The sequence below is a fragment of the Hylobates moloch genome, unplaced genomic scaffold, assembly GCF_009828535.3.
Source record: "Hylobates moloch isolate HMO894 unplaced genomic scaffold, HMol_V3 SCAFFOLD_10, whole genome shotgun sequence".
Classification (NCBI taxonomy): domain Eukaryota; kingdom Metazoa; phylum Chordata; class Mammalia; order Primates; family Hylobatidae; genus Hylobates; species Hylobates moloch.
In genome coordinates this window covers 100,578,871-100,601,676 of record NW_026652285.1, presented here as the reverse complement: position 1 = coordinate 100,601,676, position 22,806 = coordinate 100,578,871, and the positions used below count along the sequence as shown (strand labels likewise).

The following is a 22,806-nucleotide window of genomic DNA, read 5'->3' as shown; positions in this document are numbered from 1 at the left end:
AAAAAAAAAAAAAAAAAAAAAAAAAAAAGACCAGCCTGGCCAACATGGTGAAACCCCACCTGTACTAAAAATACAAAATTTAGCCGGGCGTGGTGGCGGGTGCCTGTGCCCCCAGCTACCTGGGAGGCTGAGGCAGGAGAATTGCTTGAACCCGGGAGGCGGAGGTTGCAGTGAGCCGAGATCGCAGCCTGGATGACAGACCGAGACTCCGTCTCAAAAAGAAAAAAAAAAAAGAGCACAGCCCTCACAGCCCTCTCTTGGTCTGAGTGTAGAACTAGGGGACACCACGGAGCTGCTCACTGCGACCCGACCTGTCCGCCCTCCAAAGCAGGGATGTTGGCTCCCCTGGAGCACCGCCGGACCCTGCTGGGAGGGAAAGGACTCTCCAGCCTCTCGGGAGAGGAGCAGAAAAGGGAGAGGCCTGGCGGCACCACAGATGGGATCGAACCGGGTGTCTGTCACCAACCTCAGACAGGTCTCTTTCCCTCAGGAGCCTCTCGGGTAAAATCGGGCTGATAACGCCACCATCTGGGAGGGTTTGCAGGGATTCCTCGAGAGAATGAATGCACTTGCAGCTTTTCCCGCGTGGAGCCTGGCACACAGGAAGAGCTCCGGCCTGGGGCTGGGAAGACAGGACTGGAGGAGAGGGAGGCTCCCCCTTCACCCTCCCACCGCTGGGAAGATCTCCTTTCCTAGGAACACCACGGGGTCTCCCTTCAGCCTTTTCCTAAGGTCAGGGAGGAGAGCTAGGGCTGTGCACACTATCTCCACTGGAAGGAGAGAGCTGGAGGTCCATAGAGGAAGGGACTTACCTAGGGCAGGGGCAGCACGTGCGCACTGAACCCTGGAGTCCTGATCTCTAGCCTAGCTTCAAAGCGTCCACCAGGATCGGGTGGCAGCTTCCATTTGAGGCCATTTCTAGGCCAGCGGTCCTGCAATGGAGAAGCATCCTGGAGAGATGCCAGATTCCTCCTCCCTTGCAGGGTAGTCCCCTGCGGGAAGCCACTCCCAGCCCCAGAAGAGAGATTCCCTTTCTAAAGCACAGCAGTGTTCCCTACTTCACCCACCCCAGAGTCATTCCACAGCCTCTGCCTGTCCTATTGGTCCAAGGGTGCTACGGTCTGAATGTCCGTGACCCCCAAAACTCACATGTTGAAACCTAATGTTAATGTCAGGGTATTAAGACGTGGGGCCGGCTGGGCGCGGTGGCTCACACTTGTAATCTCAGCACTTCGGGAGGCCGAGGCAGGTGGATCATGAGGTCAGGAGATCGAGACCATCCTGGCTAACACGGTGAAACCCCGTCTCTACTAAAAAATAGAAAAAAATAGCCAGGCGTGGTGGTGGGCGCCTGTAGTCCCCGCTACTAGGGAGGCTGAGGCAGGAGAATGGCGTGAACCCGGGAGGCGGAGCTTGTAGTGAGCCGAGATCGCACCACCGTACTCCAGCCTGGCAACAGAGTGAGACTCCGTCTCAAAAAGAAAAAAAAGAGGCCTGGGGAGCTTGTCCACCCCTTCTGCCACATGAAGACACAGCTAGAAGTCCCCATGTATGAGGAACGGGCCCTTACCAGACACCGAATCTGCTGACGCCTTGACCTTGGACCTCCCAACCCCCAGAACTATAAGCAATAAATTTCTTTTTTTTTTGGCCAGAGGTGGGGGGGTGGTTCAAGCGATTCTCCTGCTTCAGTCTCCTGAGTAGCTGGGATTACAGGCGCACACCACTATGCTTGGCTAATTTTTTGTATTTTTAGTAGAGATGGGTTTTCACTATGTTGGTCAGGCTGGTCTCGAATTCTTGACCTCAGGTGATCCAGCTGCCTCAGCCTCCCAAAGTGCTGGGCTTACAGGTGTGAGCCACCATGCCCGGCTGATAAATTTCTGTTGTTTATACATTATGCAGTCTAAGATATGTTGTTATAGCAGCCCAAACGGACTAAGACAGGGGGCTTCCAGATTCTTCCCTGGCCTCAAGTCCTCCTTTTCCCCCCAGTCCTCCCACCCTCCCCAGTAGTCCAGCCTGTCAGTAACTTTCTTGCCTCAGAGTTTTCCCATCATACCTGCCTGGAAAACCCAATAGCCATCTTGTTTTGGGGCAGGTTGGGGCTACTGCAAACTCAGGGTCTCTACCCTCAGTTGGGCTCTCACCCAGCCCAAGAATCCTGTTTCCCTGTGTCCCCCGCCCACTCCCCTCAGGGCATTTCAAACGCTTCCAGTCATTGAGGCACAGTGGCTCATGCCTGTAATCCCAGGACTTCGGGAGGCTGAGGTGGGCGGATCACTTGAGGCCAAGATTTCGAGACCAGCCTAGGAAACACGGTGAAACGCTGTCTCTATTAAAAATACAAAAAAAGGCCAGGGCAGTGGCTCACACCTGTAATCCCAGCACTTTGGGAGGCTGAGGCAGGTGGATCACCTGAGGTCGGCAGCTCAAGACCAGCCTGACCAACATGGAGAAACCCCATCTGTACTAAAAACACAAAATTAGCTGGGCATGGTGGCGTGTGTCTGTAATCCCAGCTACTCAGGAGGCTGAGGCAGGAGAATCACTTGAACCCAGGGGGCAGAGGTTGCAGCGAGCCGAGATCACGCCATTGCATTCCAGCCTGGGCAACAAGGGCGAAACTCCTTCTCAAAATAATAATAATAATAATAATAATACAAAAAAACATTAGCCAGGTGTGGTGGCACATGCCTGTAGCCCCAGCCACTTGGGATTCTGAGGCAGAAGAATCACTTGAACCTAGGAGGTGGGTGTTGCAGTGACCCGAGATCACGCCACTGCACTCCAGCCTGGGTGACAGAGTGAGATTCTGTCTCAAAAAAACAAAACAAAACAAAACAAAACAAAACAAAAGCCTCCAGTCTTCTCAAGCCCCCATTCCACCGCCTCTTTCCCCCAGCAAAGATCTCTCTACTACTTTTTGGAGAAAATAGAAGCCGTTACCTGGGAACTCTCATTTCCAGCCTCCAAACCTTCTACCTCTGCCCTCAGCCAGCCTCAGGAGGCACACTCCTCCTCAACAGAACGGCCCCTGTGAAACCGCCTCTGCAAATTTGTAACTCAGAAAATTATGACAGCGAAACAAATCAGACCTAACTGATTCTGTCTTGCTTCTAACCCTTAAGCTGTCCTTGTTCACTCCTGGGCGTAGGCTGAACTAACTTTGGGAAGGAATTCAGTTCATGGTTTGACTCTGAAACAAAATTTATAACAGCCCTTTCCCAAAAAGACCCTTCTTCTTGCCTGGGGTCCAGTCTGCCTTTGCAGGACTGGCAATTTTTTTTTTTTTTTTTTTTTTTTTCCTGAGACGGAGGTCGCCCAGGCTGGAGTGCAGTGGCGCAATCTTGGCTCACTGCAAGCTCCGCCTCCCGGGTTCACGCCATTCTCCTGCCTCAGCCTCTCCGAGTAGCTGGGACTACAGGCGCCTGCCACCACGCCCGGCTAATTTTTTTTGCATTTTTAGTAGAGACGGGGTTTCACCGTGGTCTCGATCTCCTGACCTCGTGATCCGCCCGCCTCGGCCTCCCAAAGTGCTGGGATTACAAGCGTGAGCCACCGCGCCCGGCCGAGGACTGGCAAATTAGCTATAAGATTAGAAATTACAATTTGGGGGTCATGCAGCCTTTGGGTCCTCCTCAAATTGCTCCTGGGGTAACATCACTATTGTAAAACCTAAAGTCGGTGCTTGAGATATTTTGCAGACCCTGCACCCGATGGATCAGCTGACACCAGCCAGACCAGTAATCTGGCCCAACCAGTTCTACCATCGCACCCAGGAACAGAAGACATTAACAACACTTAACTTCCACCTCCTACGATTCCATCTCCAACCTGACCAATCAGCATTCCCCACTTTCCAAGCCCCTACCTGCCAAATTATCTTTAAAAACTCTGATCCCCACATGACTGGGGAGAACTGATTTAAGTAATAATAAAACTCCGGTCTCCTGCACAGCCGGCTCTGCGTGAATTACTCTTTCTCCTTTGTAATTCCCCTGTCTTGATAAATCGATTCTGTCTAGGCAGCGAGCAAGGTGAACCCATTGGGTGGTTACACCTGGTCCCCTCACCCTTCCTGGATCCCCATCCTCCCTCTCTTCTAGGCCCTTCCTTCCACATGTCAAAGGACTTGAATCTCCCCCGACTAAGGATAAGAAAGCACCAAGGCAGCCCTGTGGCCTCTAGCTGTGGCCATAACTCACTCTCTTCCGCCAAGCCTCTTGAATGGTGAATGTGCACCTTGTTCCCTGTCTCACTCTTCACTTCCTTCCATTCTCTGCTTGACACACACCAAGGTGGATCCTGCAGAGACCAGAGTCCTCCAACCACTCCCCCGAGTGGACACTTCCTCCTCATACTTGCATCCAGGCTGGAGTGCAGTAGCATGATCATTGCTCACTGTAGCCTCGAACTCCTGGACTCAAGCCATCCTCCTGTCTCAGCCTCCTGAATAGTTTGGACTACAGGTGCATATCTAATATTTATTTACTTATTTTGTATAGACGGGGATCTCACTATGCTGCCCAGGCTGGTCTTGAACTCCTGGACTTAAGCAATCCTCCCTACCTCAGCCTCCCAAAGTGCTGGGATTGCAGGTGTGAGCTACTGAGTCTGGTCAGCACGCCTTTCTAAAATGCCTGATAATAACTCCCTTCGGGGCTGCCACTGCTGAGCACAGAGCTCAACCTCTCAAGGAGCAACAAGGCCCTTCATGGCCTGCCTGCATCTTCTCTACCTCCTCTGGTCTGCAAGCCCCCCCCCGACCCGACCTTATGCTCCAGCCAAATTGCACAATTTACAGTTTCCAGAATACTCCATGCTTTTGGACCTTCCCACGTCCTTTTCTATTTTTTCCCTTGGTCCCGCTGCCTGGACTGGTCTTTCCCTTCCTGGGCAGCTTCTACACTCTGGGTCCTATAGTCTCAGCCCAAACTTCCTCTCTCTGCAAAGACTTCCCCGATGCCACGTCTGGGAGACATATCCCTACAGGTCACTCTATGTGATCCCGTTCATTCAGCAACTATTTCCCGAGCACATGCTATGTGCAGGTGGAACGCTAGGGGCTGGGAATACAGAGGTGCACAAAACAGACGCAGTCTCTGCTCCTAGGCTCCTTACATTTTGGTGAGGAGAGACAGATAGGAAACAAGCAAAACAATCAATGAAGAGATCATTTCAAGGAGTGGTAAATGCCATGAACAAATTGAAACAGGTGATCAAGCACTGAGAGTAGGTGGAAGGCAGTGGCTCACACCTGTAATCCCAGCACTTTGGGAAGCCAGGGCGGGCACATTGCTTGAGCTCAGGAGTTCGAGAGCAGCCTGGCCAACATGGTGAAACCCTGTCTCTACAAAAAGTATAAAAATTAGCCGAGCATGGTGGCGCACACCTGTAGTCCCAGCTACTCAGGAGGTTGAGGTGGGAGAATCACTTGAGCCTGGCAGGCAGAGGTTGCAGTGAGCTGAGATTGCGCCATTGCACTCCAGCCTTGGCAACAGAGCCAGACACTGGCTCAAAAATAAATAAATAAATAAGAGAGAGAGAGAACTGAGAGTAGTTGGGAGTCGAGCAACATTCAGACAGAGGGGCCAGGGAAGAATTTTGGAACAAAAGGAAGAGGTAATCAAGGGGAGATCTGAGGGAAGAGTGTTCCAGATGCAGGAACAAGTAGAGCAAAGGCCCCGAGATGGGAACACGCAAGGCAGCCAGTGTGATTGGAGCAAGGTGAGCAAGAGGATATGGTAAGAGGTGAGGTCAGATAGGTGGGAACGGCCAGGTCACCCAGTGCCTTGAAACTATGGCAGGGTTTTGGTTTTGGTTTTGTGTTTGAGAGGGAGTCTCGTTCTGTCGCCCAGGCTGGAGTGCAGTGGCACGATCTCAGCTCACTGCAGCCTCTTCCTCCTGGGTTCAAGCGATTCTCCTGCCTCAGCCTCCTGAGCAGCTGGGATTACAGGCACCTGCCACCACACCCAACTAACTTTTGTATTTTTAGTAGAGACGGGGTTTTGCCAATGTTGGCCAGACTGGTCTCAAATTCCTGACTTCAGGTGATCCACCCACCTCAGCCTCCCAAAGTGCTGGGATTACAGGCGTGAGCCACTGCCCCCAGCCATATGGCAGGGTTTTGGATTTTCTCTTTTTTCTTTTCTTTTTTTTTTGAGACGTAGTCTGGCTCTTTCACTCAGGCTGGAGTGCAACAGCGCGGTCTTGGCTCACCGCAACCTCCGCCTCCCAGGTTCAAGGGATTCTCCTGCCTCGGCCTCCCGAGTAGTTGGGATTACAGGTGCCCCCCACGGTGCCCGGCTAATTTTTGTATTTTTACTAGAGATGGGGTTTCACCATCTTGGCCAGGCTGGTCTTGAACTCCTGACCTCGTGATCCACCCACCTCGGCCTCCCAAAGTGCTGGGATTACAGATGTATAATCCCTACTAAAAATACAAAAATTAGCTGGGCATGATGGCACGTGCCTGTAATCCCAGCTACCCGGGAGGCTGAGACAGGAGAATTTCTTGGACTGAGACCCAGGAGGCGGAGGTTGCAGTGAGCCGAGATCATGCCACTGCACTCCAGCCTGGGCTACAGAGCAAGACTCCATCAAAAAAAAAAAAAAAAAAAAAAAAAAAAAAGCCCGGGCGCGGTGGCTCATGCCTGTAATTCCAGCACTTTGGGAGGCTGGGGCGGGTGGATCACCTGAGGTTGGGAGTTTGAGACCAGCCTGGCCAACATGGAGAAGCCCTGTCTCTACTAAAAAATACAAAATTAGCCGGGCGTGGTGGCGGGTGCCTGTAATCCCAGCTACTCAGGAGGCTGAGGCAGGAAAATCGCTTGAACCTGGGAGGCAAAGGTTGCAGTGAGCCGAGATCGTGCCATTGCACTCCAGCCTGGGCAACAAGAGCAAAACTCCGTCTCAAAAAAAAAAAAAAAAAAAAGTGCTGTCCTATGGAGCCTAAGACCTCATTAGCTGGGCCATGCCTGGAAAAAAATGATTGCTTGGGCCCATCTGGCTGAGCGGGATCCGGATCCTATGGGGCTGACACCTGGTGGGGCTGCGGGTTTCTGCCTGCAGCATCCTCACCCCCTTCAGCCATTGTAGTTCTGACCAAATCCAGGTGATGGCGCCAGCGCCTCAGGCTTGACTCTGGCTTCCTGGAGTAGACCCTGCAAGAACTGTCCCCATCCCCAGCGCCTTCTTCCCGCTGGGAGCCTCAGTTCCAAGGCCTGCCTGCCCCTGGCAAAGACTTTGTAGCATGGCTCCACCAGGGAGAGGGGGGCTGAGGCTGGCAGACTCAAACTGGGGGCCAACCCCTACTCCTGGAGGTTAGGGAGGTGGGCTACAAGAGCCCTTTTGGGTCAAAGAGAAACTAGGGGTATCAGCCCACTGGGAGTTGGGGGTCAGGAACCGGGGTAGGCTGCTCTGGTCCAGTGGACTCTGGCCACACCCCCATTAACCCTCTGCATACCCTGCCCCACCTCATTTGAGGTCCCAGGAGCTGCTTCCTTGCCAATGGGTAGGGGCAGCCTGGGGGTGCCCCAGGGCCCAGATAGGGCCCCCGGATTGGGAGTCCTCATGGCCTGGCAGTCAAACAGGCTTGAAATGGGGACCCAAAGCAGAGAGGATGCTTGGATGCTCTTACCAGCTGCCAGCTTCACGTCTCCTGAGTTGGGGGATCTCTGGTCCCCTGTCCTGCTTTGTGGCCAAGGGAGCCCAGGATCCTGGCCAGAGGATGGGCCCGCACCCCACTCCTGGTTCTGGGTGCAGTTCAGCAGATGCGAATCCAGGCGCTCAGCCTGGGCACCCTCCCCACCTCCGGCTCCAAGCCCGGTTCCAAGAGGACCCAGGGCTGAGCAGAGGCTTGTCCTCAATATCCTCCCCTGCCCCTCATCTTTCCTATTTGAGGGAAGACTGAGACCCTCAAAGCCCAGCTGGAGGCATCCCTGCCCATTCTGCTTAGACTGAGCACACCCTGGTCTCTGCTCTAGGAATCTGCCCTTGGCCCCCCCCCATTCTGGGGGTCCACCCAACACCCACACACACTTCCACGGACCACCCTCTCTCTCCCTTTTGGCCATGCCCTCCTCTCCCAGGATCCCAGATGTGCAGCTGTCCTCCTCTGAGGCTCTGCCTCTGTTCTCAGGAGGCTGGGACCAGGCCAGCTGTTTTCTCTGGGCAGCCAGCTGTTTTGCCCATCAGGAAGCAGTCCTGGCTCCTCTGCTAAAATCGTTGCTGTGGCTGCAGCGTGGCAGCCCTGCTGAGCCAGGTCCTGGGAGCCGTTAACTCCTCTGGGCCCAGGCAGCCCCTTCCCTCTCTCAGCCCTGATACCTTCTGCTTCCCCCTGACCCACAGAACTAGCCCATGTCGGGACTTCTAGGGACCCCAAGAAGACCAAGTTTTGCTATCCCCACCCCCCTCAACAACTCCTAACCCCCGCCCCACTCCACAGAGCCTTGTCCTCAGGTGAACCCAGCAGGAGGCTCAAAGGAATAAATGTTAACCTTATTCAGAATAATAATCATAGCTATCATTAACCGTTTGCTGTGTGCCAGGCATCTGCTAAGTGCTTTTTTTTGGGATGGGCGACGGAGTCTCACTCTGTCGCCCAGGCTGGAGTGCAATGGCGTGATCTCGGCTCACTGCAGCCTCTGCCTCCCGGGTTCAAGCGATTCTCCTGCCTCAGCCTCCCGAGTATCTGGGATTACAGGCACCCACCACCACGCCCAGTTGATTTTTGTATTTTTAGTAGAGATGGGGTTTCACCATGTTGGTGAGGCTGGTCTCCAGCTCCTGACCTCAGGTGATCCACCTGCCTCAGCCTCCCAAAGTGCTGGGATTACAGGCGTGAGCCACCATGCCCAGACTGCTAAGTGCTTTAAATGTATTACATAACTTGATTTTCACAACCCTGTGAAGTCAGGAATTCTTTTTTTTTTTTTGAGATGGATTCTTGCTCTGCCGCCTAAGCTAGAGTACAGTGGTACTATCTTGACTCACTGCAACCTCTGCCTCCCTGGTTCAAGCAATTCTCCTGCCTCAGTTTCCCAAGTAGCTGGGACGACAGGCACATGACACCACGCCCAGCTAATTTTTGTATTTTTAGTAGAGATGAAGTTTCACCATGTTGACCAGGCTGGTTTTGAACTCCTGACCTCAAGTGATCTGCCAGTCTTGGCCTCCCAAAATGCTGGGATTACAGGTGTGAGCCACCATGCCTGGCCAGTTGGGAATATTTTTATTTTACAGAAGAGGAAACCAGGAAACTGAGGCACGGAGAATCTAAATAAATCACTTGCCCAAGCTCATCCAGAGTTGGGGTTTGGGGTTTGAAACCAAGTCTGCCTGTCTCACTCTGGCCAGCCCTGGTGACTCTGGAACTGCTGTTGGTGTTACTGTTGAAGTTCCCCGGAGCTTTTTGCCCCAGGTTTTCTCTCCCTGTCCTCAGTCGCCCCACCTGTGGAATGGGGACACTCTATGCACAGGGTAAACACCACCAATTCTGAGTCTGGAGCTGTGTCAGGTTCTGTGCTTGATTCTTTCCAAGTATTTATTAGCGAATTACTCCTCCTGGTGGCTACGGTCGGTCTGGGCTAGAATCCCAGCTCTGCTGCCTCCAGACTGCCTGGCTTTGGGCAAGTGACTGGACCTCTCAGAGTCTAGCAGTCTCCAAAGCTGGAAAATGGAGACAGGAACAATGCCTCTGCATCTTTGATTTTGTTATGGAAAGGATGAGATGACGCAGATGAAGTGATTAGCCCAGGACCTGACCCAGAGGTAGTGGGTGGGAAATGCTGCCTGTTACTCTTCTATTTAACCACGATAGTCAAGGGCAGGATCCGAGTGGTCCATCCACCACCACGTGCCCCCATGCTCAGCTCAGAGCTGGTACGTAGGAGGGCTCCGTCATTACCTGTGAATGAATGAACCTGATCCATGGTCTGCACATGGGGAAAGCAGGCTGGGAGAGGGCCACACCTGTCCAAGATCACACAATTACTGGGTGGAGCTGCGATTCAGCCCCGTCCGTGAGTCTGCCAAGGTTCCCTGCTCTAACTCCTGTACCCCTAGGGCCTTCTCTCTTGAGGCCAAAACCTGGAGTAGGGAAGGGACAGGGGAACAGGGACAATCCCAGGGCTAAGTAAGACAACCCAGAAGGTGAGTTGGCTGTGGCTGGGTGGGATCTCAGGGTCTGGGAACGACCCCTCAGGATGCAGTGACCCGTGCTCTCCCTTTTTGTCCCCTCCCCCCTGCCCACCATGGGTCAGTTCCCTGGTCCCAGCCTAGACATCTGGAACTGGGGCAGACAAAGGGCTGCGGGAAGGGACAATAACCTTCTGTCCATTTTCAGATGTCGGGCAGGGCCTGGCCAGGGCTGGGGGCCGGAGCCCCGGCGAGGCGGTGCCAGGCCCCCCGCGGGCAGCGGACAATGTTGGCAGTGATGGAGAGGAGGCATTTCAAAGCGTTTTGTTCCCGCTGACCCCCTCCCCACAACATCTCGCTCCGGCTCGGGGCGAGGCCCCATCCCAACCCCCAGCCACCCAGGCCTCTGCTCTGGGCGGCTTGGGGACCAGCCACATTCTTGACCTCAGGGGAAAAGTTTAGACTCTTTGCGCCCTGGGCAACAATAACAGTGTCACAGAACTGATTTAGGAGCAGCACTTACCATCACAAAGCAGCAGACAAAGAGCCGGGCTGAGAATGCGCCGGGCCTCTGCGACTACTCCACCAACCGCGGCTCACTTCTCTCCAGGCTCTGCCAGGCAGGACTGGGTGCCAGGCCCCACACCCTAGGCACACCAGGGGAGGACTTGAGGTGGGCAGTCGTCAACAAGAGACAGGGGAAACCAACCGGGTATGTGGAGGCCTGAGAGCTAGTTCCTGCTCCACCACCAATTTGCTACGTGACCCTGAGCAAGTCCTTCCCCACTGTGGGCCTCAGTTTCCCTATCTGTAGTAAGAAGGCTAAACTGTAAGGCCAAAAGCACGAGGCTCTGATCTTGCAGGTAGAAAGGTTTCAATGATGATGATGATAGTGGTGATGGTGGTGCTGCCAAGGCCCCCTCCTCCAACTCCTATACCCCTAGGGCCTTGTCTCTTGAGGCCAGAACCCGGACTAGGGAGGGGACAGGGGAACAGGGACAATCCCACGGCTAAGTAAGACAACCCAGAAGGTGACTTGGCTGTGGCTGGGTGGGATCTCAAGGTCTGGGAATGACCCCTCAGGATGCAGTGAGAAGTAAGGATGCAGTGAGAAGTAAGGATGCAGTGAGAAGTACTGGCCGGGCGCGGTGGCTCACGCTTGTAATCCCAGCACTTTGGGAGGCCGAGGCGGGCGGATCACGAGGTCAGGAGATCAAGACCACGGTGAAACCCCCGTCTCTACTAAAAATACAAAAAAATTAGCCGGGCGTGGTGGCAGGCGCCTGTAGTCCCAGCTACTCGGAGAGGCTGAGGCAGGGGAATGGCGTGAACCCGGGAGGTGGAGCTTGCAGTCAGCCGAGATGGCGCCACTGCACTCCAGCCTGGGCGACAGAGCGAGACTCCGTCTCAAAAAAAAAAAAAAAAAAAAAAGTATTTGCCACTTGGTCCTGTGCACTTCATAGGTGCCAGGCACTGTGCTTACTAAGCCCTTTCAGACCTTCATACCCTTTTATCATGTAAACTTTCTCAGACTCACAAAGCAGATGTATAATTAGCTCCACTTTACAGTTGATAAGCTAAGGCTCAGAGAAGTTGAGTCATTTGTCCAGCGTCACACAGTCTGGAGGGTGTGAAGCCAAGCCTCAAGGCGGAGCTGCTTCCTTCCCGAAATTATACTCCAGTGGGAAGGAGAGAGGAACAACGAGGCAGCTGGACATGGTGAGTTCTGGCTGGGCGGGTCTTCCCTCCCCGCCAGAAGGCTATGAATAAAGAAATGTCTGCTTATCCCCAGGGGAAATTCCACCCTTGGAGCAGGTGCCTTTATATTTTTTTTTTTGAGACAGAATCTCACTCCGTCGCCCAGGCTGGAGTGCAGTGGTGCGATCTTGGTTCACTGCAACCTCCGCCTCCCGGGTTCAAGCGATTCTGCTGCCTCAGCCTCCCGAGTAGCTGGGACTACAGGCACCCGCCACTACACCTAACTAATTTTTGTATTTTTAGTAGAGATGGAGTTTCACCATATTGGCCAGGCTGGTCTCCCAACTCCTGACCTTGTGATCCGCCCACCTCGGCCTCCCAAAGTGCTGGGATTACAGGAGTGAGCCACCGCGCCCAGCCGAAGTTGCCTTTAAAAACGAGGTTGAGCCGGGCGCGGTGGCTCAAGTCTGTAATCCCAGCACTTTGGGAGGCCGAGACGGGCGGATCATGAGGTCAGGAGATCGAGACCATCCTGGCTAACATGGTGAGACCCCGTCTCTACTAAAAATACAAAAAATTAGCCGGGCGCAGTGGCAGGCGCCTGTAGTCCCAGCTACCCGGGATGCTGAGGTAGGAGAATGGCATGAACCTGGGAGGCGGAGCTTGCAGCTCAGTGAGCCGAGATTGCGCCATTGCACTCCAGCCTGGGCGACAGAGCGAGACTCCGTCTCGAAAAAAAAAAAAAAAAAAAAAAAACGAGGTTGGACAAGCACTTTGGCACTTTGGGAGGCTCCCGCCTGTAATCCCAGCACTTTGGGAGGCTGAGGCGGGTGGATCACTTAAGCCCAGGAGTTCAAGACCAGCCTGGGCAACATGGCAAAACTCCATCTCTACAAAAAATACAAAAATCAGCCAAGCGTGATGGCCATACACCCCAGCCTGGGCGACAGGGTGAGACCGTGTCTCAAAAAATAAAAATAAAGTAAAAAAAAAAAAAAAAGCTTGATTGATTCTTATCTGTGAGCAGAGGTGGGCCTGGGTGGACACCCAGATGCAGGGGATTGAATGCAATGACCTCCAGTGGAGGCCCCCTAGGAATCAGAGGCACTATGGAAGAATGTTTAAGGGATTGGGCTCTGCAGCCAAGCTATGGGCTTGAATCCCAGCTCTCTTTCTTGCAGTGTGCCCACAGATGAGTCACTTCAATGCTCTGTGTCTCAGTTTTCCAATCTGTAAAATTGACTCCACATTGCAGGAATGTGGTGACCGTTCAGCAAGGTACGTGGACGACCTCAGAACAGAGCCTGGCCCAGTGAGGAATGCCTGTTTCTACTCGGCAGGGTCCCCCCAGCCAGGTCCCACCTCAAAGCAGGCACCACTGGGGTGCTGTGGTATGCAGTCAGCTGTTGACCTTGCTTTTTGGGAAGTGGTTGGGCTTTAAAGACAACATGAGGGACTATTGTTAGACACCAAGAGCAAAGGGGTCCACATTCTCTGGGGGATGTAAGGCAAAAGCCAACCACGGCTTCCCAGGGATAGTCAGAGGAGATTGTGGCCCTCTGAGGCCCAGGCAGGGGCTGCTCCTGCTATTAGGCTGGGCCCTGGGCATGGTGCCTGGAGAGAGAACAGAAAGGAAAGGTCTGGAGAGAGGTGGTCAAAGATGGCTTCCATAACACAAACAGCCTGCGGTGTGATGAGGGGGCCTGGTGGGTTTGAGTACCACCAGTTTGCTGTGTCACCCAGGATGAACTGCAAACTATCTCTGAGCTCATTCCAAAGGTCTTTTAGAATCCAAAGTGTTAAAAGGAAACCATTACAGGAGCCTCTGTGATTTCACAAATCTAATCAGAAAGTTGGCTAGGCTGGGTGCAGTAGCTCAGGCCTGTAATCACAGCACTTAGGGAGGCTGAGGTGGGAGGATTGCTTGAGCCCACGAGTTCAAGACCAGCCTGGGCAACATAGTGAGACCTTATCTTTTTTTTTAATATAAAGATATATTCCATACAAGAGAGACCTTATCTTTTAAAACAGAAATTTAAAAATCATACAAATAAAAATAAAACACAAAAAGTTGACTGAGAATCCAGGAGTCCTATACACTAGACTCCAGCCCCTCCTGCCTCCTCACAGTCCCAGCCCTCTCCTCCAGCTTCTCTAATCATCCCTTCAGCTCCCCTCACCAAGCCATCAGTGACACGAGTCCCAGACAGATGGTGAGACAGTCACAACAGAAAATGCCACAGAACCATGAGGACTCACGGAGATTGTGGGGGTCTTGGGGAGCCCCGACATGGACAACATTTCCCTCCCTCACTGCCTGGCTGTGGGGCCAGAGGAGCACTCACCCGGGCAGAGCCTCTTGGGGGTACTCCTCAGCCCAGGAGGTGGATGGCACTGCTGGGGCGTCTCTGGCATAAGGTGACTCCCACCCAGCTCCTGCTGCTGAGAAGGGCTGGTCAGGTGGGGCCCTCAGGTGCCAGACCGCCCTTCCCAGGCACAGATTTTCCTGGCATCTGCTGGGCAGGAAGGGCACTGGCTGGGGGTTGGGCAGAGGAGCAGGGAAAGATTTGAGCAAAGACGTCTCCCAGAGGGCTTGCCCCTAAACCTTCACCCCACTCTCCTTCTGGACACTGTAGGCCAAGGGTCCAGGGAGACAGGGAGCCTCAGGAGTGGGGAGAGGTCTGATCAAGAAGGCTGAGAGGAGCCCAGGCCCCTGCCCCCCCACCGCTCCCAACCACTGCCAGCAGGGCCCACACGGAGGTGTTTGCTTTTCCTGCCTCTACACTGACTCCATTCAGAGCGGCCTATCCCCACCCCCAGCCAACGACCAGCAAGTCGGGGCACCAGGGAGTGAGATCACGGCCCCCGCCTCCCCCTCCACAACCCTTCCTGCCCTCTTCACTGCGGGAGATACCTCAGCAACAAGGGCTTCCTAGTTTCATGGATGACTGGGGCGTGGGGGGCGGGCAGGAGGAGAGAAAGAGGGACACCAAGTCGAGAAGAGGGTGGTTGGAAGGAGCTGAGGAGTGGGACGCAAAGGGACGCAGAGGACAGGGCTCCTGATGGAGGAGGCCCAGGCAGAGATAGGCGGGGACGGGATGGGGGAGCCACAGAGCAGAGGACTGTCTAGGAGGCAGGCAGGGCCGTCACTAACCAGGCCAGGGCCTCACAGCCTGGCTCTGCACCGGTCACAGCCAGCAGGGCCCAGAGTGGACATTGAGGATGGGAGCTCCTGGCGCCCACCTGAACACCAGCCTCCTCCTCATACCCGGAACAGGGGCCCAGACAGAGCTGTGACCTGGTCTGCGGCCAGGGGAAGGAGGAGGGTGAAAAGTTTCCCCAAGTCAGAAGGCCATGGGGAGGCATCTCAGGGGGTCCTGCTCTTTGCTGTCTCTGACTGTCACGTTGGTACATAAAGGGGGTAGAAAGGTCAGATGCGGCCTTTCAGGCCCGTGGGAAAAACTCAGCCCATTTCCCTAATCCATATTTATTGGTGTGAGACACTGGGGTGGGAGGAAGCCCACCGCCCCCACCCGCCGCCTTGGCCAGGCCAGGTTAGCACTAAGAACAGGCTCCATGTCACCCAAATCCTACTCTTTGTCTCCAGATTGGCTCCAGAGTCCTCCCCCATCCCTCCTCCCCTTGGTCCCCCCCACCCAACCCCCCTTGGGGTTGCCAAGCAACCATGGAAGGGTAGCTGAGATATTTTCTTTATTACAAGCAAAAGCAAGACAGAATCACGGCCCCAGGAAGGGAGCAGGGTGGGGGTTGGGGGAGAGGGCGTCCTGTGCTCTGGGGGGACTCAGCCACCTCCACTTGTTCTGAGCGTGAGCAGTGAGGAGACAGGGCCCCAGAGCCCAAGAGAAGGAGGGAGATGGAAGAGAGTGTTGGTGAAGGGGTGGGTGGAGTGTGCAGACATTGGTCCACTCTACACAATGCTAAAAGATGGGGTGGTGCCATGAGACCCAGGCCCGAGTCTCTCACCTGCCACCCACCAGCTGTGCCATCTGCACCCAAGTCACTTCCCTTCTCTGGGCCTGTTTCCTCCTTGATAAAATGGGAATAATAATATGTATTATCTCATTTAATCCTCACAAAAACCCAGGAAATGTTTATTTTTCCTATTTTACTGGTTAGGCAGCTGAGGTTGGGAGATATGAAGTCATGCGCCAAGCAGGTAAGTGGCAGAGGTGGGATTCCTGAGCCCCATCTCTCTCTTTTTATCTTTTTTTTTTTTTTTTTTTGAGATGGAGTCTCGCTCTGTCGCCCAGGCTAGAGTGCAGTGGCGCGATCTTGGCTCACTGCAACCTCTGCCTCCAGGGTTCACACCATTCTCTTGCCTCAGCCTCCGGAGTAGCTGGGACTACAGGTGCCTGCCACCATGCCCGGCTAATTGTTTGTATTTTTAGTAGAGATGGGATTTCACGGTGTTAGCCAGGATGGTATCGATCTCCTGACCTCATGATCCACCCGCCTCGGCCAGTGCTGGGATTACAGGCGTGAGCCACTGCGCCCGGCCTCTCTCTTTTGTTTTCATAAAAGCATTGTTGAGATGTAATTCACATGCCATGCAATTTGCCTACTTAAAGTGTGTCATTCAACAGCTTTTAGTATATTCAAGAATTGTGCAACCATCACAACAAGCCATTTTATATTTTCATTAGTTTGAAAAGAAAGCCCATACTCAGGCCGGGTGTGGTGGCTCACACCTGTAATCCCAGCACTTTGGGAGGTCAAGGCAGGCTGATCACCTGAGGTCAAGAGTTCAAGATCAGCGTGGGCAACATGGTGAAACTACATCTCTACTAGAAAAATACAAAAATTAGCAGGGCGTGGTGGTGGGCACTTGTAATCCCAGCTACTCGGGAGGCTGAGGCAAGGAGAATTACTTGAACCCAGGAGGCGGAGGTTACAGTGAGCTGAGATAGCACCACTGCACTCCAGCCTGCATGACAGAGTGAGACTCCATCTCAAAAAAAAAAAAAAAGAAAGAAAGAAAGCCCATACTCATTAGCTATCATCCCCCATTTCTCCCCACCTGCCCTTCTCCCCAGCCCTAGGCAACCACTAATCTGTTTTCTGTCTCAATAGATGTGCCTATTCTGGATATTTCATATAAATGGAATTATACAGTATGTCTGAGTCCCAATTATTATTATTATTTAGACACGGTTTCTCTCTGTCACCCAGGCTGGAGTGCAGTGGCACACTCATAGCTCACTGCAGCCTCAACCTCTTAGGCTTAAGTGATCCTTCTGCCTCAGCCTCCCAAGCAGCTGGGACTACAGGCACCCATCACCATGCCTAGCTAATTTTTTTTTTTTTTTTTTTTGTAGAGATGGGTTCCCACTATGTTGTCCAGGATGGTCTTGAACTCCCGTGAGTCCCAACTCTTTAACTTCCAATGGTTCCTACTTCACTGGGTACTGGGGCAATAGAGTAAGAGGGGTGAGGTGGTGAAGTATTGAAGAATGTGGGCTTTGCAGATACACAGACTTAGGTCTAAAACAAACCTAGGGCCGGGCGTAGTGGCTCATGCCTGTAATCCCAGCACTTTGGGAGGCCGAGGTGGGCAGATCACCTGAGGTCAGGAGTTCAAGACCAGCCTGACCAACATCGTCTCTACTAAAAATACAAAATTAGTTGGGCGTGGTGGCGCATGCCTGTAATCCCAGCTACTCGGGAGGTTGAGGCAGGAGAATCGCTTGAACCTGGGAGGTGGAGGTTGCGGTGAGCCGAGATCACGCCATTGCACTCCAGCCTGGTCAACAAAAGTGAAACTCAATCTTGGGAAAAAAAAAAAAAAAAAAAAAACCCTAGCTCTCGGCAGGGCATGGTGGCTCACAACTATAATCCCAACACTTTGGGAAGCAGAGGTGGGAAGATCACTTGAGCCTAGGAGTTTAGGACCAGTCTAGGCGACACAGCAAGACCTCATATCTCTTACTTTTTTTTTTTTTTGAGACGGAGTATCGCTCTGTCGCCCAGACTGGAGTCCAGTGGTGTGATCTCAGCTCACTACAAGCTCCGCCTCCCAGGTTCATGCCATTCTTCTGCCTCAGCCTCCAGAGTAGCTGGGACTACAGGCGCCCGCCACCATGCCTGGCTAATTTTTTTGTATTTTTAGTAGAAACAGGGTTTCATCGTGTTAGCCAGGAAGGATCTCTCTCTCTTTCTTTTTAGATAGGGTCTCACTCTGTCGCCCAGGCTGCAATGCAGTGACAAGATCTACGCTCATTGCAACCTCCACTTCCTGGGTTCAAGGAATTCTCCCACCTCAGCCTCCAGAGTAGCTGGGATTACGGGTGTGCACCAACACACCCAGTTATTTTTTTTATTTTTTGGTAGAAACGGGGTTTCACCATGTTGGCCACACTGGTCTTGAACTCCTGAGCTCAAGCAATCCACCTGCCTTCACTTCCCAAAGTGATGGGATTACAGGCACAAGCCACCATGCCCGGCCTGGGACCCCATCTCTATTAAAAATAATAATAATTAATTGAGGCTAGGCGCCTGTAATCCCAGCACTTTGAAAGGCTGAGGCGGGTGGATCACCCGAGGTCAAGAGTTCAAGACCAGCCTGACCAACACGGTGAAACCCCGTCTCTACTAAAAATACAAAATTAGCTAGGCGTGGTGGCACATGCCTGTAATCCCAGCTACTTGGGAGGCTGAGGCACCCAAGAGGCAGAGGTTGCAATGAGTCGAGATCACGGCATTGCACTCTAGCCTGGCCAACAAGAGCGAAATTCTGCCTCAAAAAAAAAAAAAAAAAAAAAAAAAAAAGATTAATTGAAATCAATAAAACCTATCTATGTCATTCAGGAGCTCTGTACCTGGGGTAAGTTGCTTCCTCTCTCTTGGCCTCAGTTTCCTAGTGGGTAAAATGCGGAGAGTGATAGAATTTCTCTGAAGGACTGTAGCGATGCATGTCAAGTGCTTAGCCTAGTGCTCAGTGCATAATATATGGTAGTTGCTAACTAGATTACAATGATCCATGTACCTGCCTATTTATTCCTTGACCCAGGTATTTAATAAAACTTAGCACCTTCTGGCCAGGCGTGGTGGCTCACACCTGTAATCCCAGCACTTTGGGAGGCCGAGGTGGGTCAATCATGAGGTCAGGAGATCGAGATCATCCTGGCTAACACGGTGAAACCCCGTCTCTATTAAAAGTACAAAAAATTGGCCGGGCGCAGTGGCTCACGCCTGTAATCCCAGCACTTTTGGAGGCCGAGGCAGGCGGATCTCGAGGTCAGGAGATAGAGACCACGGTGAAACCCCGTCTGTACTAAAAAACAAAAACAAAAAAAAAGAAATACAAAAATTCAGCCGGGCGCGGTGGCGGGCGCCTGTAGTCCCAGCTACTGGGAAGGCTGAGGCAGGAGAATGCCGTGAACCCTAGAGGCGGAGGTTGCAGTGAGCCAAGATCGCGCCACTGCACTCCAGGCTGGGCGACAGAGTGAGACTCCGTCTCAAAAAAAAAAGTACAAAAAATTAGCCAGGCGTGGTGGTGGGCACCTGTTGTCCCAGCTACTCAGGAGGCTGAGGCAGGAGAATGGCGTGAACCCAGGAGGCAGAGCTTGCAGTGAGCCAAGATCGCGCCACTGCACTCCAGCCTGGGTAACAGAGTGAGACTCCATCTCAAAAAAAAGAAAAGGAAAAAAGAAAAAAAAAATTTAGTACCTTCCAGCCGGGCGCGCTGGCTCATGCCTGTAATCCCAGCACTTTGGCAGACTGAGGTAGGCGAATCACCTGAGGTCAGGAGTTTGAGACCAGCCTGGCCAACATGGGGAAACCCTGTCTCTACTAAAAATACAAAAATTAGACGGGTGTGGTGGAGGGTGACTGTAGTCCCAGCTACTCGGGAGGCTGAGACAGGATAATTGCTTGAACCCGGGAGGCGGAGGCTGCAGTGAGCTGAGATCACGCCACTGCACTCCAGCCTGGGTGACAAGAGTGAAACTTCATCTAAACAAAACAAAACAAAACAAAACAAAACAAAACAAAACTTAGCACCTTCCAAGGGGCAGGCGTTGTTCTAGGTGCTGGGGATATAGTAATGAACAGGACGTGATCCCTCATAGGGTTTCTGTTCTAGTAGGTGACAAACAAGACAGCTGGTAAATATGACACTTTCAGGGAGTGATCCAGTCAAGGAAGACATCAACACAGCACGATGGGCTGAAGCGTGCCGGGCAGGTGCATGTTGTAACCTGGAAGGCTTCCCTGCCGTGCCTTCACTCACTTCATAGAGAGGAACATTTTCCGTAAGTTGAAACACGCTAGGCAGGGTGGGGGGGTTCTTAGGATCCCCTCTGAGTGGGGACAAGTGGCCTGGCTCTGGCATCTTCTGAGACTGGAGTGAGTCAGGTTGTCAGTTCATTTCTAGAGGTAGGACACCTGGCCAGTCACCATGTAAGAGCGCTGGCCAGTCTTAGAGAATTCTCTTTGTATAAATGGTTCTGGCTACTGGAGCCCAGAGCGGGCAGGGGCCTGGCCTGTGGAGGCACACCGAATAGCAAGAGGGCTCTTTCCTCTATCCCGGGCTGCTAGGCCAAGTCACAGTGAAACCTGGATTGACAGAAACACTTGGGGACAGGAATCTAGGGATGGAAAGACTTGGCACAGAGGTGGAGCCTGTCGCCACAGCTGTTCCCTGGGCATCTGTCTGCATGTTCTGGGTCCTGGGCTTGCCTTAAAGTGCAGAACTGAGGCTGCTGCATGACGGAAGCCCCTCCCAGCCCCCTTCAATGAGCCTCACCCATAGCAATATCTCAAGTGCCACACCTAGGACCTCAGCTGATAGGCTGCAAACATCCATGCACCCACTGTCAATTCCTTATTAATTTCATCTGACACTCCATTGTCCCAAAGTCTGCTTTTTCATGCATTCATCTCCATCTACCCATTCATTTAATTATTACTTCAATAAAGCATTCATCAATTCATTCATTTGTTCATCATTCATTCATCATTCGTTCAACAGGTGTTTACTGAGCATGTCCTTTGTGCTGAGCACAATGTTTGGTCACATCCTTGGTAAAGGCCTGGTGCGGTGGCTCATGCCTGTAATCCCAGTACTTTGGGAGGCCGAGGAGGATCACCTGAGGTCAGGAGTTCGAGACAAGCCTGGCCAACATGGCAAAACCTTGTCTCTACTAAAAATACAAAAATTAGCCAGGCGTGGTGGTGGGCACCTGTAGTCCTAGCTACGTGGGAGGCTGAGGCAGGGAGAATTGCTTGAACCCGGGAGGTGGAGGTTGCACTGAGCCGAGATTGCACCAGTGCACTTCAGCCTGGGTGACAGAGCGAGACTCCATTACAACAACAACAAAAATATCCTTGGTAAAATGCCAGGCCAGGCCAGGCACTATGGCTCATGCCTGTAATCCCAGCACTTTGGGAGGCTAAGGTGGGAGGATTGCTTGAGGTCAGCAGTTTGAGGCCAACAAAGTGAAACCCCATCTCTACTAAAAATACAAAAATTAGCTGGACATGGTGGCACACACCTATAGTCCCAGCTACTTGAGAGGCTGAGGCATGAGAATCGCTTGAATTGGGGAGGCAGGGGTTGCAGTGAACGGAGATTGTGCCACTGCACTCCAGCCTGCATGATAGAGTGAGACTCTACCTCAAAAAAAAAAAAAAGCTGGGTAAGGTGGCTCACGCCTGTAATCCCAGCACTTTGGGAGGCTGAGGCAGGTGGATCACGAGTTCAAGAGATTGAGACCATCCTGGTCAATGTCGTGAAACCCCACCTCTACTAAAAATACAAAAATTAGCTGAGCGTGGTGGCACGCGCCTGTAGTCCCAGCTACTCGGGAGGCTGAGGCAGGAGAATCGCTTGAACCCGGGAAGTGGAGGTTGCAGTGAGCCGATATCACGCCACTGCACTCCAGCCTGGATGACAGACTGAGACTCCATCTCAAAAAAAAAAAGCCAGTCCTGGTGGGAAGGAAGGGCTTGCTTAACTGGCAGTGTGGACAACTCTGCCATCTTCTTTTTTAATTTTTTGTTGTTGTTGTTGTTGAGATGGAGTCTCGCTCTGTCGCCCAGGCTGGAGTGCAGTGGTGTGACCTCGGCTCACTGCAAGCTCCACCTCCTGGGTTCACACCATTCTCCTGTCTCAGCCTCCCGAGTAGCTGGGACTACAGGCACTCGCCACCACGCCTGGCTAATTTTTTTGTATTTTTAGTAGAGACGAGGTTTCACTGTGTTCGCCAGGATGGTCTCGATCTCTTGACCTTGTGATCCACCCATCTCAGCCTCCCAAAGTGCTGGGATTACAGGCATGAGCCACCGCGCCCGGCCTTCTTTTCTAATTTTTTTGTTGAGACAGGGTCTCACTCTGTCGCCCAGGCTGGGGTGCAGTGGCGGGATCTCAGCTCACTGCAACCTCCGCCTCCTGGGTTCAAACAATTCTTCTGCCTCAGCTTCCTGAGTAGCTGGAATTACAGGCACCTGCTACCACGCCCGACTAATTTTTGTATTTTTGGTAGAGACGGGGTTTCACCATGTTGGCCAGGCTGGTCTCGAACTCCTGACCTCAGGTGATCCGCCCGCCTCAGCCTCTCAAAGTGCTGGGATTACAGGCGTGAGCCACTGCATCCTGCTGACTCTGGCATCTTCCTGAGAGTTGGTTTTGTGTGTGTGCATGTGTGTGTGTGTGTGCATGCACACCTGGGGTGTATGGTGGTGATGGTGGAAGCTCATGATGACACATTACTTAACTGCAAGCACATGCAGAGGGTGTTTGGATCCTCCTAACACCCACCCATTTCTAGAGAGGCAGGACAGGCACGATGGATAGGCACAGAGGCTGTCACTAAGATTCAGCCTCCTGGAATCACTTGTCCTGGAAGCCCAAGGCAATGCTGGCTCTTCCTGAAGTCTTCCCACAGCCTCCCTGTTCGAATGAATCTCTGTCTTCTATAATCCCCAGAACCTTGCTAATTCTTCAGCTAC

The 22,806-nt window shown here is 52.8% G+C and overlaps 1 long non-coding RNA gene across 2 annotated transcripts; it reads right to left on the bottom strand.

Moving 5' to 3' along the window:
- Positions 1 to 42: 42 nt before the first annotated feature.
- LOC116475720 (uncharacterized) lies at positions 43 to 8,106 on the bottom strand. 2 transcript variants are annotated; one of them, XR_009215110.1, is made up of 4 exons: positions 7,643 to 8,106; positions 1,150 to 1,310; positions 813 to 932; positions 43 to 622 (listed from the first exon to the last, which is right to left on the bottom strand). It is a non-coding gene; the product is annotated as an uncharacterized LOC116475720 (long non-coding RNA). The 2 variants fall into 2 exon arrangements; XR_009215109.1 differs by having other exon boundaries at positions 43 to 932.
- Between the last annotated feature and the right edge of the window lie 14,700 nt (positions 8,107 to 22,806).